General features: G+C 36.4%; 1 pseudogene; it reads right to left on the bottom strand.

Annotated features, from left to right (window-relative positions):
• Window positions 1-12,888: 12,888 nt before the first annotated feature.
• LOC114007997 (thioredoxin-dependent peroxide reductase, mitochondrial pseudogene) lies at window positions 12,889-13,568 on the bottom strand (annotated as a pseudogene).
• Window positions 13,569-13,883: the final 315 nt, after the last annotated feature.

Here is a 13,883-nt window from a genome sequence, read left to right as displayed (position 1 = left end):
GCCTTCCCCTTGAAGGACAGTTTCTCACTTTTCCTCTGTCTTCTGTTTCTCTCCCATGAGTGCTTGTGCTTATGGCAAAAACCAAAATAAATAAATGAATATATACTGTGAATTAAATTCCTAATATTCTCTTCTAGGACCCCTAATATTCTCTTCCAATTGGACCACTGTGTGAGAAGACAGGAATTCTTTCTACAATATGTACGGATACCCAAGTTATCTGGGATACTAATATATTCTTCCAAACTGAGAGATGGGGGTTAGGAAAGGTGGAGGTAGACTTGTCCCAGGAACTGTTTTGTATCTTGTGACTACGGAACCATATAAATGCAAAAGCCATTAAAAACAAATGAAATTGAAAGTGAGAATGCAATCCAGTTGGAAGAAGAGAAAAAGAGGATAAATTGTAAACTTATTCCCGTAATTACAGCAGTGAAGCTAATCAAGTGCGCTGAATGATGTTTTTTAATGATGTGGTTAGATACTAGTATTATTCAGACTCCTTGCCAGGTTCATCTGGCCACATGTGAGAGGCTTTCTTTCTCTTTTTATTTTTCCTTAAATTTTCTTCACCACAGTTTGTTTTATTTTTATTTATTTGTTTATATTTATTTTGCTATAGGGTGCATGTGTTCACCAAGCATAGAGAGTGGTGGGAGTAGGGGTTAAGTGAGAAACCACGCCTCAGGAGGATGGCCGCACAACAATCCCTTCTGCTCTATTCTCCCAGGATTTGGGGCATACACACACATGCACTCAGCTTGATTTTCAGCCATGTGGGATCCAGTTGCCTTAACCTCAACACTATCTGCTGGCCCTCTTCAGAAAAGTTTTTAAATTGGCTGAACGTCCAAAGCATCCGTTGAAATACTTGAGGTTATTAAAAATAGTAATTGATTGAGTACAACACAAAGTTGATAAATACGAGTAAAGAAAGACTGGCTAGACTTATCCAAACTAGCAGGATCATGCCTTAAAATAGTAAAAAGTTGTCTTTACCCAGAATGCATACAACCATAAAGTTTAGAATATTTTTTCCCCAATTTTAGGATACTCCTCATCTTCAGACAACTCTAAGATTGAGAAGGTTGACAAGTTCAAGGTCATAGTTAGTGAATGTTTCACTGGAGTTTGACCAGTCTGGCTCCAGAGTCATACTGGTAACCACTGTGCTGTAGAGTAAGGACACACTATCTACTTTGTAAAACAGTTGTGGGACTATAATAATCATAATTAGCTTTATGTATATACTATGCCTACCACAGTGCTTGACTTGGCTTACTGGGGAGAAAAAAGTCAATATATTGGACTTTTCATTACTGGAGAAAGAATGAAAAAAAAATTCAGATGTTTGTCATCAAATGAGCCTCTGTCATCAGACTACAAAAAGCTCATGGAGAAACAGAATTAAAGTGGAAGTTTATTTTTGGGCAAAAAAAAAATTTGAAATTTTTGCATAGTTTTGTATAATACACATTTACCATGCCCTCCCCAAACCCATATTGGGAATTAGTTATGCTACTTACTAGTTATGCGATTTTGTAGAAATAAATTTCATAGCCTATACCTTCTGTAATACAGGGATAATATTAGTTTGTCAGAAAAGTCATAGATTATTTTCCTGTACTTTTCTATCTGAAATGCATCCTGACTTTCCTGACAACCCAATAAATCCTATATGCTAAATAGAGGAAGGTTTATAATAAAGTAAAACATGAAAAATGCCTGGTAAGGATAAAAATTATCATTCAGACCAGCAGAGGTGGTCGTCACTGGACTCTCCTATAGTTGACTATGGTTCAATTTCTAGACCCAATGGCTTAAAACATGCCAGGCACATGTGCATGCATGCCCAAGATCCTGAGAGGAGAATGGAGAAAGGATTGTGACATAGCCACCTCCTCTGGGGAGATTTATTTCTTGCTTACAGTCTCTCTGTCTCTCTCTGTCTCTCCAGTGAGTGCACCCAACCTATAGCAAAAATCTCTCTAAAAATAAATAAATATATTTCTTAAATTACACATTATTATTACTGCTATTAGTTATAGCTGATAAGTCTAATGTTTCACATTTGTAATGGTTTTCACACAGAATTATATTTTAAACCATAATAATAACTTAATATCAGAAATTTAGTTTTAAAAAAGATATCAATAAATCCATTGCATGTTCAGAAATCAGTCCTGATTATATAGGTTCTTCCTGATGTAATTGATGCTCATAATAACAATCACTCAGATGATAAAAAAAATTAATTTTGAAATATAAAAAACTATACTTATTAAATGCATATTTAAAGTCGCTATGTATATTGAGCAATGTTCTGGACTCTGAGTATCTCGTCTTGGGCAATAACCGCAACTTTCTGCCTTTGTGAAGTTTAAAAGCCAGTAGAAGCAAAAGCCTATTAACAAAATAATTAAGAACATATAGCATATTACACAGAGATAAGTGGCAGTAGAGAAAATAAAGCAGAGGAGAGGAATCAGGGATGTGAGGAGTTGGTGATTATTAACATCTTAAACTGGATTGTTAAAAAGTATCTTTCTGAGAAGTTAGTATTTTGAAATTCAGAAAGCAAGATCTGTGAATATCTGGAGAAAGCATGCTCCAGGCAGGAAGAAATACAGATGCAAAGACTTGTGGCAGATAAAACTAGGGGAACTTAAGATAACCAGAGCAGCTGGAGCAGAGAGATTGGGGGACATCTAGGAGAGATGAAGACAGAAGAAACAGGTTCAAGCCCCGTACATAACTATAAAGATTTGGGTTTTTAAATCAAATTAAATAGGATGCCCCTAGCACGTTCTGAGAATAGGAGTCATATAATCAATCTAATGTAAGCAGAATCACTCTGGTAGTTGTCATGGGACTATAAGAATTAGCAGAATATCTAGCATGATTCTGCAGTCACCCAGAAGACAGATGGTGGAGTTTTGGCCCCATTCGGTAGCCATGGGGGCTGTGAAAATATCTAACAGTGGATATGTTTTGGAAGTAGAGTGAATAAAATTAACAAGTGGACTGATATACAGGTGGAAAAGAAAAAATGAGAGGAACGAGATTTGAAAGAAGATTAAAATCTCAGTCTAGGATATGTTAAATTTGAGAAGCTTGTTAGACATACAAGGAAGATTGCTGGTTTGGCAGTTGGTGATAGATGTTGGGAAAGGTCTCAAGAAAGAGAAAAGTACGTTAAATATAGTGAAGTACTAGATATATTTCTTCAATCCTATGCAAATTCTTTAACAGGTCACATTAGTGTTTGTCAGAGCAACCCCTCCCTAAATAAAACAATACATTAAACAGATCACTTTTTAGTCCCCAGTCAATGTGAATAAACTATGAGCAAAACAACAGAAAATCCACAAAACCATCTGAACATCCACACTTACATAGTAAATTAAAACAATGTTTGAGAATAAAATAATTTGTGCTTGTTTGATGGCTTTAGAACAAGTAAAAATGGCTCTAGAGAATACAATTCCAGAATAACAATTAAATACACTGGTAAGTCAATCAAATTCTAAAGAAAAGTCCTTGAATTCAATTAAAGTGTGAAAAAGCCAACAAAGCAATAAAACTCACATAATAGTTGGATTAATATTTAGCAGGTTAATAATATAATAAGTGATGCACCAAAATGAAGCTCATCTCAGTATCTTCTTGAGTGCATGTGTGTCTGTGAATGTATGTCTATGCAGACTAACCACATGTGAAGATGCCATTCTCGAAGCAGAGAATGTCATCATATTTTGTAATGGTTTCATTGCAGATATTTTAGTTAAGTTCAGTATGGATAGATTAACCCTCATTTAGGTGTATCTGTGGTCATGTATTTCAAGTTACTAAAATGCCTTTCCCAGGCGCGAGTCCACATAGCATAATTCTACTCACTCTTTTGAGGCCTTTCTCCTTAGGAGTTCTTTCTAAAACTTACTAAATGTATGTAATATCCTCCAACTCTCCAAAAGCTCCAATGAGCTTTTTTAAATGCTCTATTCAGAATACCTAGACATTTGGAGGAGGGATACGGAGGCAGAGCATTGGTGGGATGGGGAGGTGTGGTGTTATCGGTTGAAGATATTTTAATCAACTGGACTGGGAAGAAATGTTCACATATTGAAATGTTCATTTTGTAACCTAAATAATGTGATTGAATGTATAAAAAAATTTAAAAAAGAGGAAGAGTGAGTGGTCGAGAGTAGGGACTCAAAAACTGTTTCTTGAATGAATGAATAAACATATTCAAAAGCAAAATAAACTTAATCCTCTCTTTGCAATTAATAATGAGTGTTTTACATTAAGGATTCTGAGAAATCTTACAGTAAGAACATCTCCTTAACTTTGTGTTTCCTAGACTATTTGATCTTTTAATTCTTTCCTCTCTTAATTTACTTTACGGAATTCTGTCTGGAAAGCATACTGCGAGGAATGCAAAATGGAGGGGATGGGTTACTGATACACTAGAAAAATCGTATTTTAAAAATATTGACTGCCTTGGGAACCAGCAGTTAGCGTAATGGCTATGTCGCTGGACTTCCACGTAGTCGACCACAGTTCGCGTCCCAGACCCGGTGGCTTAAAACTCACGCCAGGTGCGTGTGCGTGCGTGCCCAAGATCCCGAGAGGAGAATGGAGGAGAAGGGATGGCGGCGTGGCCATCCCCCCTGTGGGGTGATTTCTCGCTTTCTGTCTCTATGTCTCTCTCTGTCTGTCTGGCGCCCTACAATGAAAATCTCTCAAAAAAAAAAAAATTGACTGCCTTGTAGTTTTAAAGGACAGTCAAATAGCTAGGGTTTCCATTAAATTCTAAATATCACCACAAACATCTTTATAATCTCTAAACCTATGCCTCCCTCTAGGGACATGATGAATTAGTGCTATAAGATAAGAAGAAAATATGAATTTCTCTATATGCACTGGGGAAAAACATCCCAGTATGATAAATCAGCAGTCATCAGAATTGATTAAAGGGAGCCAAATAGAAATTGATTTGGAGTTTTATAAGTAAAGTAAGACAATCATTGCAAACTCTCATTCAATTATAGCTATAGTATATAGGCAGCAAGAATGAAAGAAGTCTCAAGATGGCCATCATTCATTACTTTAAGCTTTTTAAATGAAATTTCCTTGCTAAGTAATGTAACTAAAAGTTTCAACTGCTCTGTCCTACACTGAAAAAAATGTTGATTTAAAAGGGAATAGAGAAACAAAGTAGAAAGAAAATAGGGTTGTCACACTTTTCAACATCATTACTCCTTAGAGTATAGGTCAGCAAACTTTTCCTAAAAAGGATTAGGCAGGTAGTATGTTTGTCTTTGTGGACCATATGTTCTCTGTTGCAACTGTTCAACTCTGCCATTGCAGCATAAAAGCAGTAAATGCACACTAAAGGATGTACATGACTATGTTCCTATAAAACATTATCTACAAAACAGGCAGTTGGTTAGATTTAGTTCACCAGTAATAGTCTGCTGATTCCCGCTATAGAGGACAAAACCTCCCATGCCACACGCTAATTATGTGTAATGGAGCGTGTGGCCTTTAGTAGTTGGGATTTATGCCGTTCTTCAAAATCAAATATTTTTGTACATTGAGTCGACTCTAGTGCTTTAAGTTCTCAGATGGTATCATATGTTAGCCACTTTTCTGGTTTAACAAAGACTCTTCTTAAACACTGTAGCAGGTTAACATTCAGTAGTTCATTTATGTACTCTCAGACAGATCTTAGTAGATGGAGTATAAATACATTTTATTTGGGGAATTGTTGCAAGAGTGGAACAGAGAAAGAGAAGCCAAGGAGTATCCAGGTCCCTCTTGAAATTTCAAGTTACCCGGAGAAGAACTGAATGAGGTGAGAGGCCATCAGCAAAGGTGTGCCAACTTAGACCTCAGGGTTGTTTCCCTGTGACTGTATCTTGTCCTTAACTAGAATTGCATTTGAGCCCAGTTCTTTTCTGTATCCGGAGATACAGAGTGTTCATGAAATATGTTTGGGAAGTAGAAGAAAATAAGAGTGGAGAGAAAGGACCAAAGCCCTCCTTTGTCTTTAGGGGACGTTTTTGTTATTCTCATATATGCAGAACACTAAAAGAATGCCATAGTCTGACCTACACTTTTTTCTTTTTTTAAGATTGTTTGCCATTGGGCACATGCACTTGTCAAAAAGGGAGAGACAGAGACAGAGAGGAAAAGTAAGAAATCACCCCCCAGGGAGGATGACCATGCCACAATCACTTTTCTCACTCTCCTCTCAGGATTTTGGGCACATACGAGCAATGTGATTTTAAAGCTGCTGGGTCTGGGACTCAAACTGTTGTCGGCCATGTGAGAGTCCAGTATTTCAACCACCAAGCCACCTGCTGACCTCCTAGACTCATTTTCTTAACAGGCAAAATTTTCTCCAAGTTCTTTCCTAGCCCTTCTCTCTCTTGATCAGTTTCTATTTATCACTTTTTTTTCAACTCTTCCTCCTTCATTCTAATGATCAAAGTGACAGAAGGATCGGGAAGACAGAAAAAGGTGGTGACATGAATAGATTTGAGGGACTAAGGGACAGGAACAAGAAACAGGGCAATTTTGACTATGACCTTTCCTAATGTCAATTATTTCATGACATGAAACATAATGATTTTAATTAACAAAAATAAGCAATGTGTTTGCTTTAAAATATCTTTGTGAGCATTGAAAAGTAATATTTATTTCATGTAAAGAAACACTCCCAGAAGGTTAAAATTTCCTTTTAAATGTAATTTTAATATATGTAAGAGGATATGTAAAGCTTTCTACGCTTCATGATGGAAGTTTTCAATTTCTCAACCTCTAAATGTCATCATTATGCAACTGAATTTAAAATTCTCTCTCAAGATACTGTCTTTTGTGATCAAAGTAAATGAAATGCAGACCCCATGAATCATGCGTGTTACTAACTACAAGTTTTTGGTATAAAATTTATATTGTAGAATTCGAACTCGTTTTGCCTGGCCAGTGAAAACACAAAGGATGCTCATTAAATAAAATATCGTGTTTTGTTTTGTTTTGTTTTGTTTTCAGAGAGACTTTTGTTCTAGGGCACATGCACTTACTTGCTAGACAGAAAGTGAGAAATCATTCCTTGGAGGAGATGGACACACCACAATCCCTTCTCCTCCATTTTTTTCTTGGGATTTTGGGCATGCGCATACATGCACCCCACATGAGTTTTAAGCCACCAGGTCCAAGACTTGTACTGTGATCGACTGTGGGAGTCCAGCCATGTAATTATTATGCCATCTGCTGGTTTCAATAAAATGTCTTAATTTAAAAGGGCATTTACTGGGCATTTAAGAGCAGCAGGTAGCATGGTGGTTAAGGTACTGGACTCCCTTATGGCTGACGGCAATTTGAATTCCAGACTAGCCAGCTTAAAAATCCTACTGGGAACATGTGTGTGAGTGCTCAAAATCCCAAAAGGAAAATGGAGAAGGTTGCAGTGCAACCATTCGCCCTGGGGTGTAATTTCTTACTTTCCATTCATCAAGTGCATGCACCCTTGACAACAACAACAAAAAAAAAAAAAAAAAAGAAAGAAAGGAAGTAAAAGGTATTTAGGTTTTAAAATGATATAACTTCAGGGAACGTTATCACATATCTGGGGAGCCTCACAAAGTTCATGGAAAATGCATATTAGAAAAATAGTATACATAGATTTCAAAAAGTTTTGAACCAACATAAGTTTGTACTTTAATTCCATTTTCCTATGGACTTATTGAAGTTTTCATGTATTTACAAATACTTGGAAAACAGAAGTTCCTTCCCAGTATTTCATATAGAAAATATATTACAGTATGAATATAATTTATAATATAAGCAAACTATAAAAGTTTAATCTAGAATGCCAAAAATAATACAATTTATAATTCTCTTGTTTTTCTTAGATTCAAGTTTCTTGCATGATCCATCATGGCCTCCAACTTCCAAAACTCAGAACTGGAGGCAACACAATGCAGCCCCACAAAACAGTCCAGATTTTCATCATTAACTACAAATCCCATTGCATACTCTTGCATATGTTTTCATTTTATTTTTAATATTTTTCTCCAAATTGAATTTGGGACTTTCCCCTCTTCATTTTTATACAGTGTAACACTTAATAATGAGCCAAAGGAATCCATGTACTCTCTACAATCACAGATCCAAGTTAATTAACCTACAATGCTCTTGACCTGTCTGACATGGTCTGAAGAAATGTGTTCTCATTTATACACTTTTGATCCAAAGCCTCAGACAGTAGCATCACTTTTAAGACAAGACACTTCATCTTCTCCTCAATTGGCGAAGAATGTTAAGGAGGATAGAAAGTTGAAAGAGGTCATCTTGCTCTTTCTTTGTCATAATGACACATGGTTAATCATCAGATGATTAAAGAAACCGTTCTCTTTAAAAAAAATCAAATGATGCTTGATGTGTATATATTCAAGGCAAAAAAATATAATAATAATATGACTTCATGAACTTTCTTGCATCTTCTAATCTGGTTTCATCAGCCAGACTTCAAGAGCTTCAACAAATAGGCCAGGAATGTGTTCCTCTAATGACATGACTCACTACTGTCAGCAAAGGTGACATTGACATGAGAATAGAAATTCCATAAATGAATAACAATGATTTAAAAAAAAAAGAATCCCCTTCTCTCTGCTGTGATTTATTTGCATATGTAAAATGGTTTCATTAGTATCTGGCTGTGAGCACTTTCACTGTCACAACCCTTCATTACTGTGCTGGCCCAATCTTTCCCTCTCAGATTGCTCAGTCCTCTCAATATTCTAAACCTTGTCACAAATCCCACTTCATTCATGAGATTGCCCTGCCCTGGATAGCTTTCCATTTCTCAATCCTCTAGAACATCTACTATAACATATACTTCACTGTTTTTTAAAATTTTATGTATTTCCACTAGACATTTCATCAATGTAAGTCTTATCTTTACAACTAATGAAAGTTGCATGTAAGTCAAGTTATTGCATGCTTGGGTTTTAATGTAGATTATTTGAATAGTTAAGTATGTTTTAGATAGGCATGTTGAGGGGAGAAATGAAAAAAGAAATGTTTACCTCAATGCTTTTTGTTTATTTGTTTCAGTTCCTCTTTAAGCATTTGACATCCAGGATGTCTGATACAAGTGTCACTATATTTAAAGAAAGTTGTTCCAAAAGGAACATGTACAAGAATTTTCAGAACACCTTCCTGTTCACAGTTGGTTTCCACAAATATTTTGAGGTTTGGGCTTTTCTCCTTATTCTTGGTATTTGATTTGACTGATAAATTTTCTCTTTTTGACATTTTTTTTAATTGCTAGAGGGTACATGCTCTTGTCAGAGAGAGACAGAGAGAGAGAAAAGAATAGGGAGAGAGCATCCATCAGTGAGGTGTGGTCATTCCACAACCCTTTCTTTTCCATTTATTCATCCTGTTGGGATTTGGGGCATGCATGCACATGTACCTGGCATGATTTTCAAGCAACCAGGAAGTCAAACCATGGTTGGCCATATGTGATCTGGTTCCCTTAACCTCTAAGCTATAGGACCAACTAATTAAATATCTTTGTTGGATATTGCGATTTTGAACATTATTTTAACTGATAACCTTGTAAAGAAAGGTACAATTATCAGTGAGGTGTGGTCATTCCACAACCCTTTCTTTTCCATTTATTCATCCTGTTGGGATTTGGGGCATGCATGCACATGTACCTGGCATGATTTTCAAGCAACCAGGAAGTCAAACCATGGTTGGCCATATGTGATCTGGTTCCCTTAACCTCTAAGCTATAGGACCAACTCTACAAATTTCCAATCTTTGTTGGATATTGCGATTTTGAACATTATTTATACTGATAACCTTGTAAAGAAAGGTACAATTACTTTAAACCTAAGCTACTATATTATTTTCCAATTTTTGCCTTAAAAATCCCACTAGCTAGAGATGAACATAAGTTGTTAATGCTGCATTCATCTGTCTTTATTATGAAGAAAATCATTTGCAAGAGTAACGCTTTCATAGATATTTCCAACATACAGAACAATTAATAGTCTAGTCATTTGGATTTCCAATGTATAGCTTTTGGAAACAGTCTTTTGAGGGATGTTAAAATTTAAAGTGTAATCTTAAGGATGTTTAAAGTTCAGCTTTGGATATACAAAGTAATGAATCTCCTTTATGAAGAATTAACCCCATGAGGGTTGCCATTCCTGTTACTGTGAAGCAAATTCCTCACTGAAATAAGCATGTGTGAAAAATACATGTGTGTTTTTCTTCAGAGAGAAAAAAAAAGTAGTGAAAGTAGTGAAATTGCTATGTCAGTCCCTACCTGTCTTCTCTTCCAGAATTTGTGGAGCATCTATGCTTTTTGTGCAAACAATAAATGTGTACTTAGCTGAGTTCCATTATTTACGTAGATGAAAAGCATGCCATGTATGACCTTGAAGAGCTTCCCATTTAGAATATAGAGCACTAAGATTTTTTTTCAAATGTTTATTATGAGCCTATTCAAGGCTATCTCACGTGTGTTGAAGATCCAGAATTATACAAGTCTTGCCGTCTCCGAGTTTAAAGTTCATTGTAGAAGAAGCTCACTAAAGCCTGAAGGACAAAAAGCAGATAATCGTGCAAAGATGTTGATTACTGCTAGCAAGAGAACAGTAAGGATTCAGTGCTGAGACAGGAAAGAGCTCAGTGTTTTGACCAACAGAGAGAAGAGGAGAGTGGGCTGAGCATAGAGAACAATCTAAAGCGTATATTTGTTCAGAATGTAGTGGGTGAAACAAAGATGAGCATGGTGATAGAGATAATATTGGTGATAAGAAAGCTTCCATAGAATAAATTTCATAAAGTAAATTCTCTTTAAATGAAGTGGAAGATCATAGAGCAGTGGAAAGGAGAGGGCCTTCAGCAGAAGGTGCTGCTGGACAGAGGTAGAGTGCTTGAGACAGGGAGATCCATCTTGGGAAATGCAAGTTGACCTATATGGCTGCAATATACGGTGATGTCAAGTGTCCTAGGACAAGGTGGCAAAGAAGGGGAGGCAAGTATATCAGTTAGGACTACTAATGACTGCAGATAACAAGAATACAAACAGCAGAGGCTTTCACACATAGGAAGCTCATTTTCTAACAAGAATTTTATGATAGGCAATTGTTGACTTTGACCAACAGCTTAATTATGTCAAGGATAAGTGTTACATCTCAAGGTCTACCCCTCCACGGAATTGGCATGGTTGTTGCAGCTCCAGTCACATCATCTGAAGCCCATGTTAAATGTAGGAAGCACTGAAAAGAACCTTTCCCTTAGAGCACTTGTTTCTTATCAGGGAGAAAAGTCTTTTCCAAAAACCTTCTGTGAAGCTTATTTTTGTAGCTGGGTATTGTGCCCACACAAGGTAGCTAGGTTTTCTAAGATCAAGGAATCTTGGTCTGATAAGTCAAGGTTTTCTTAGCAAGAAAGAAGGAGGGGAAATGCGTATTGTGGTGCCATCATGTCTGCTAGAGCAGGTGCAGATGATGGACAGTCTTAGATGTCCTTGTGCTGAACAAGAGGCTTCCTCTGTGGACCGGGTCTCTGGCAGAAAGCTTATTGTATTTTTGTTTAATGTATTTTTGTTTTTTCTTTATATTCCCCATTTAAACCATCTTTGCTATCATTCATACATTCTTTGTTTCTTCCCCCATTTTTACCATTTTTCTGTGGGTTTTAAAATAAGTATTGCCTTGTTATTATTAGTTTTTTACTAGAGAAACTTTCGCTGTAGGTCATGTGCACTCACTGGAGAGACAGAGAAAGACAGACAGACAGACAGAAAGTGAGAAATCAGCCCCCAGGGAGATGGCCATGCTGCAGTCTCTTCTCCATTCTCCTCTCAGGATCTTGGACACACACGCACACATGCCTGCTGTGAGTTTTAAGGTGCCAGGTAGGTCCGAGTTTGAACCACGGTTGACTGCATGGGAGTCCAGCGACATAACCCTTATGCCATCTACTGGTCCCTAAGTTAATACTTTTAATCTAATAGATAATATCTACTGAATTGAGTTTCTTCTAAGCAGTTTTACAATAGAACTTTCATTTTTTAAAGAGTGTTAAAATTATAAATATTTTAATAGATGCTTATTTTCTATTATATATTTTATAAGAAACACTTTAAGAAATAAATTAATCAAGATTCCAAAATGTGCTCCCTTGATTGAATAAATAGTCTTTTAATTATACCTAATCAATATCTAGAAATATATGTAGACACTACGTCAGTTAATAAATAAGTAACTGTAAACCTCAAAGATGGGGACCATGCATGATCAGTTAAGTCACTATGCCACCATGACTTTTGACAAACAATTTACATTGTTTCAATCACAGGAATATCCATTGCAAGAGTTAGACTGCTGATGCTAACAATTTAAAACTATGATCTTTCTTACTTTAAAAGAAAATTCAATTTAATACAAAGAAATTTAAGAAAATTTAAAAAAAAATTAATTAAAGAAAATTTTAGGACCCTTGATCCGAAGCTTTGGATGCTTGTTTTACTACTTTGGTATAGACAAAATTTTAAGTAAAGCTAAAAAGAATTTCCTTTGCCCACGGAAGATAGGATCTGAGATATGGATGAACTAGGCGGTTTGTAAAAACTAACTAGCCATCAAGTTGTTACCAATCCAGGACTCCTTATGACAACTCTGACATTTTAAAAGCCTTAGCCAGAGTTACAAAAACAATACATTTAGAGTAACAGTTCAGAATACAAGTATGACTTGTTTTTTGCCTTCTATAAATAATCATTTTTGAAATGCTAAAAGTGGTTTCCAATTGTGGTTCTTTCCTGGTAGGAGAAGCTGCAGGCACACAGGGGATGATCTACTGATTTACCTTCTCAAATTCTTTGGAAGCAGTTGGACTTGGCTTGATTGTAGGAGGTTCTGGTGTCCAGTTTGCTAGGGAGAATTCTCCATGGCTTTCCACAATCTGAATGCCTTCACCAACTGCAGGGCCTCTTCCATGCTTCTGCCCATGGGAAGATTAATAACACTCTGTTCTCGATGGCTGTTCTGGGGTCAATTATGAAGAGACTTCATAACTAGGGCCCTCTAACAGCACACCATAGTCTCAAGAAATGTGTTTAGTTAAATCTGAAAAGAATACAATGTTCATGGACCCAAACCTCCATTCTTCTTTGGTGTATTTGTACATGCAAGATGGCTAAAGTGGGAGTCCACTGAGACTGTAACAACTTCACAGTTCACATCATGAAATTCACTCACTTTGTCACTAAAAGCAATCATTTCTGTAGGACACTCAAAGGTAAAATCCAAAGACTGAAAGCAAAGCACCAAACATTGCCCCTGAAAGTCATCAAAGACTAGGTCTTTGAACTCTCCTTTGTCAATGTCTGTACCTTTAAAATAGGGTGCATGCTGGGCGACAGCAGGAGCCTGGTACTAGGAACTGGTGTGACAGGCAAACTTTGCTTATCCAGAACCAGATCACAATAGGCTTGTCAAGCACCTATAGGAGTTCATTCTAAATAATGTCCACATGTTGGATTCTTCTCACCACCTGGAACCTCTGCTCCATGAGCTAAATCTTCTAATGAGCTTTCTGCACTCTGATCACATATATATCACTTAAGAATTAACAGTGTGAAAGGAAATCCTTTCATATGGCAATCTTAAATGTATTTAGAACACGTACATTAACCTATAGTTGGGCAAAATCATTTAACACAAAGCTCATTTTATAATAAAGTATTGAACTCTTGTAATTTTTTGAGTAATGTACTGAAAATGAAAAGCAAAATGATTCACTACTGCTACCCAACATCACACAAGAGTATATCATACCACATATCGTTA

This window comes from Tupaia chinensis, unplaced genomic scaffold (assembly GCF_000334495.1).
Source record: "Tupaia chinensis unplaced genomic scaffold, TupChi_1.0 Scaffold000272_1, whole genome shotgun sequence".
Taxonomy (NCBI): domain Eukaryota; kingdom Metazoa; phylum Chordata; class Mammalia; order Scandentia; family Tupaiidae; genus Tupaia; species Tupaia belangeri.
The sequence above is the reverse complement of the archived record's forward strand: the minus strand, read 5'-3'. Positions and strand labels throughout refer to the sequence as shown.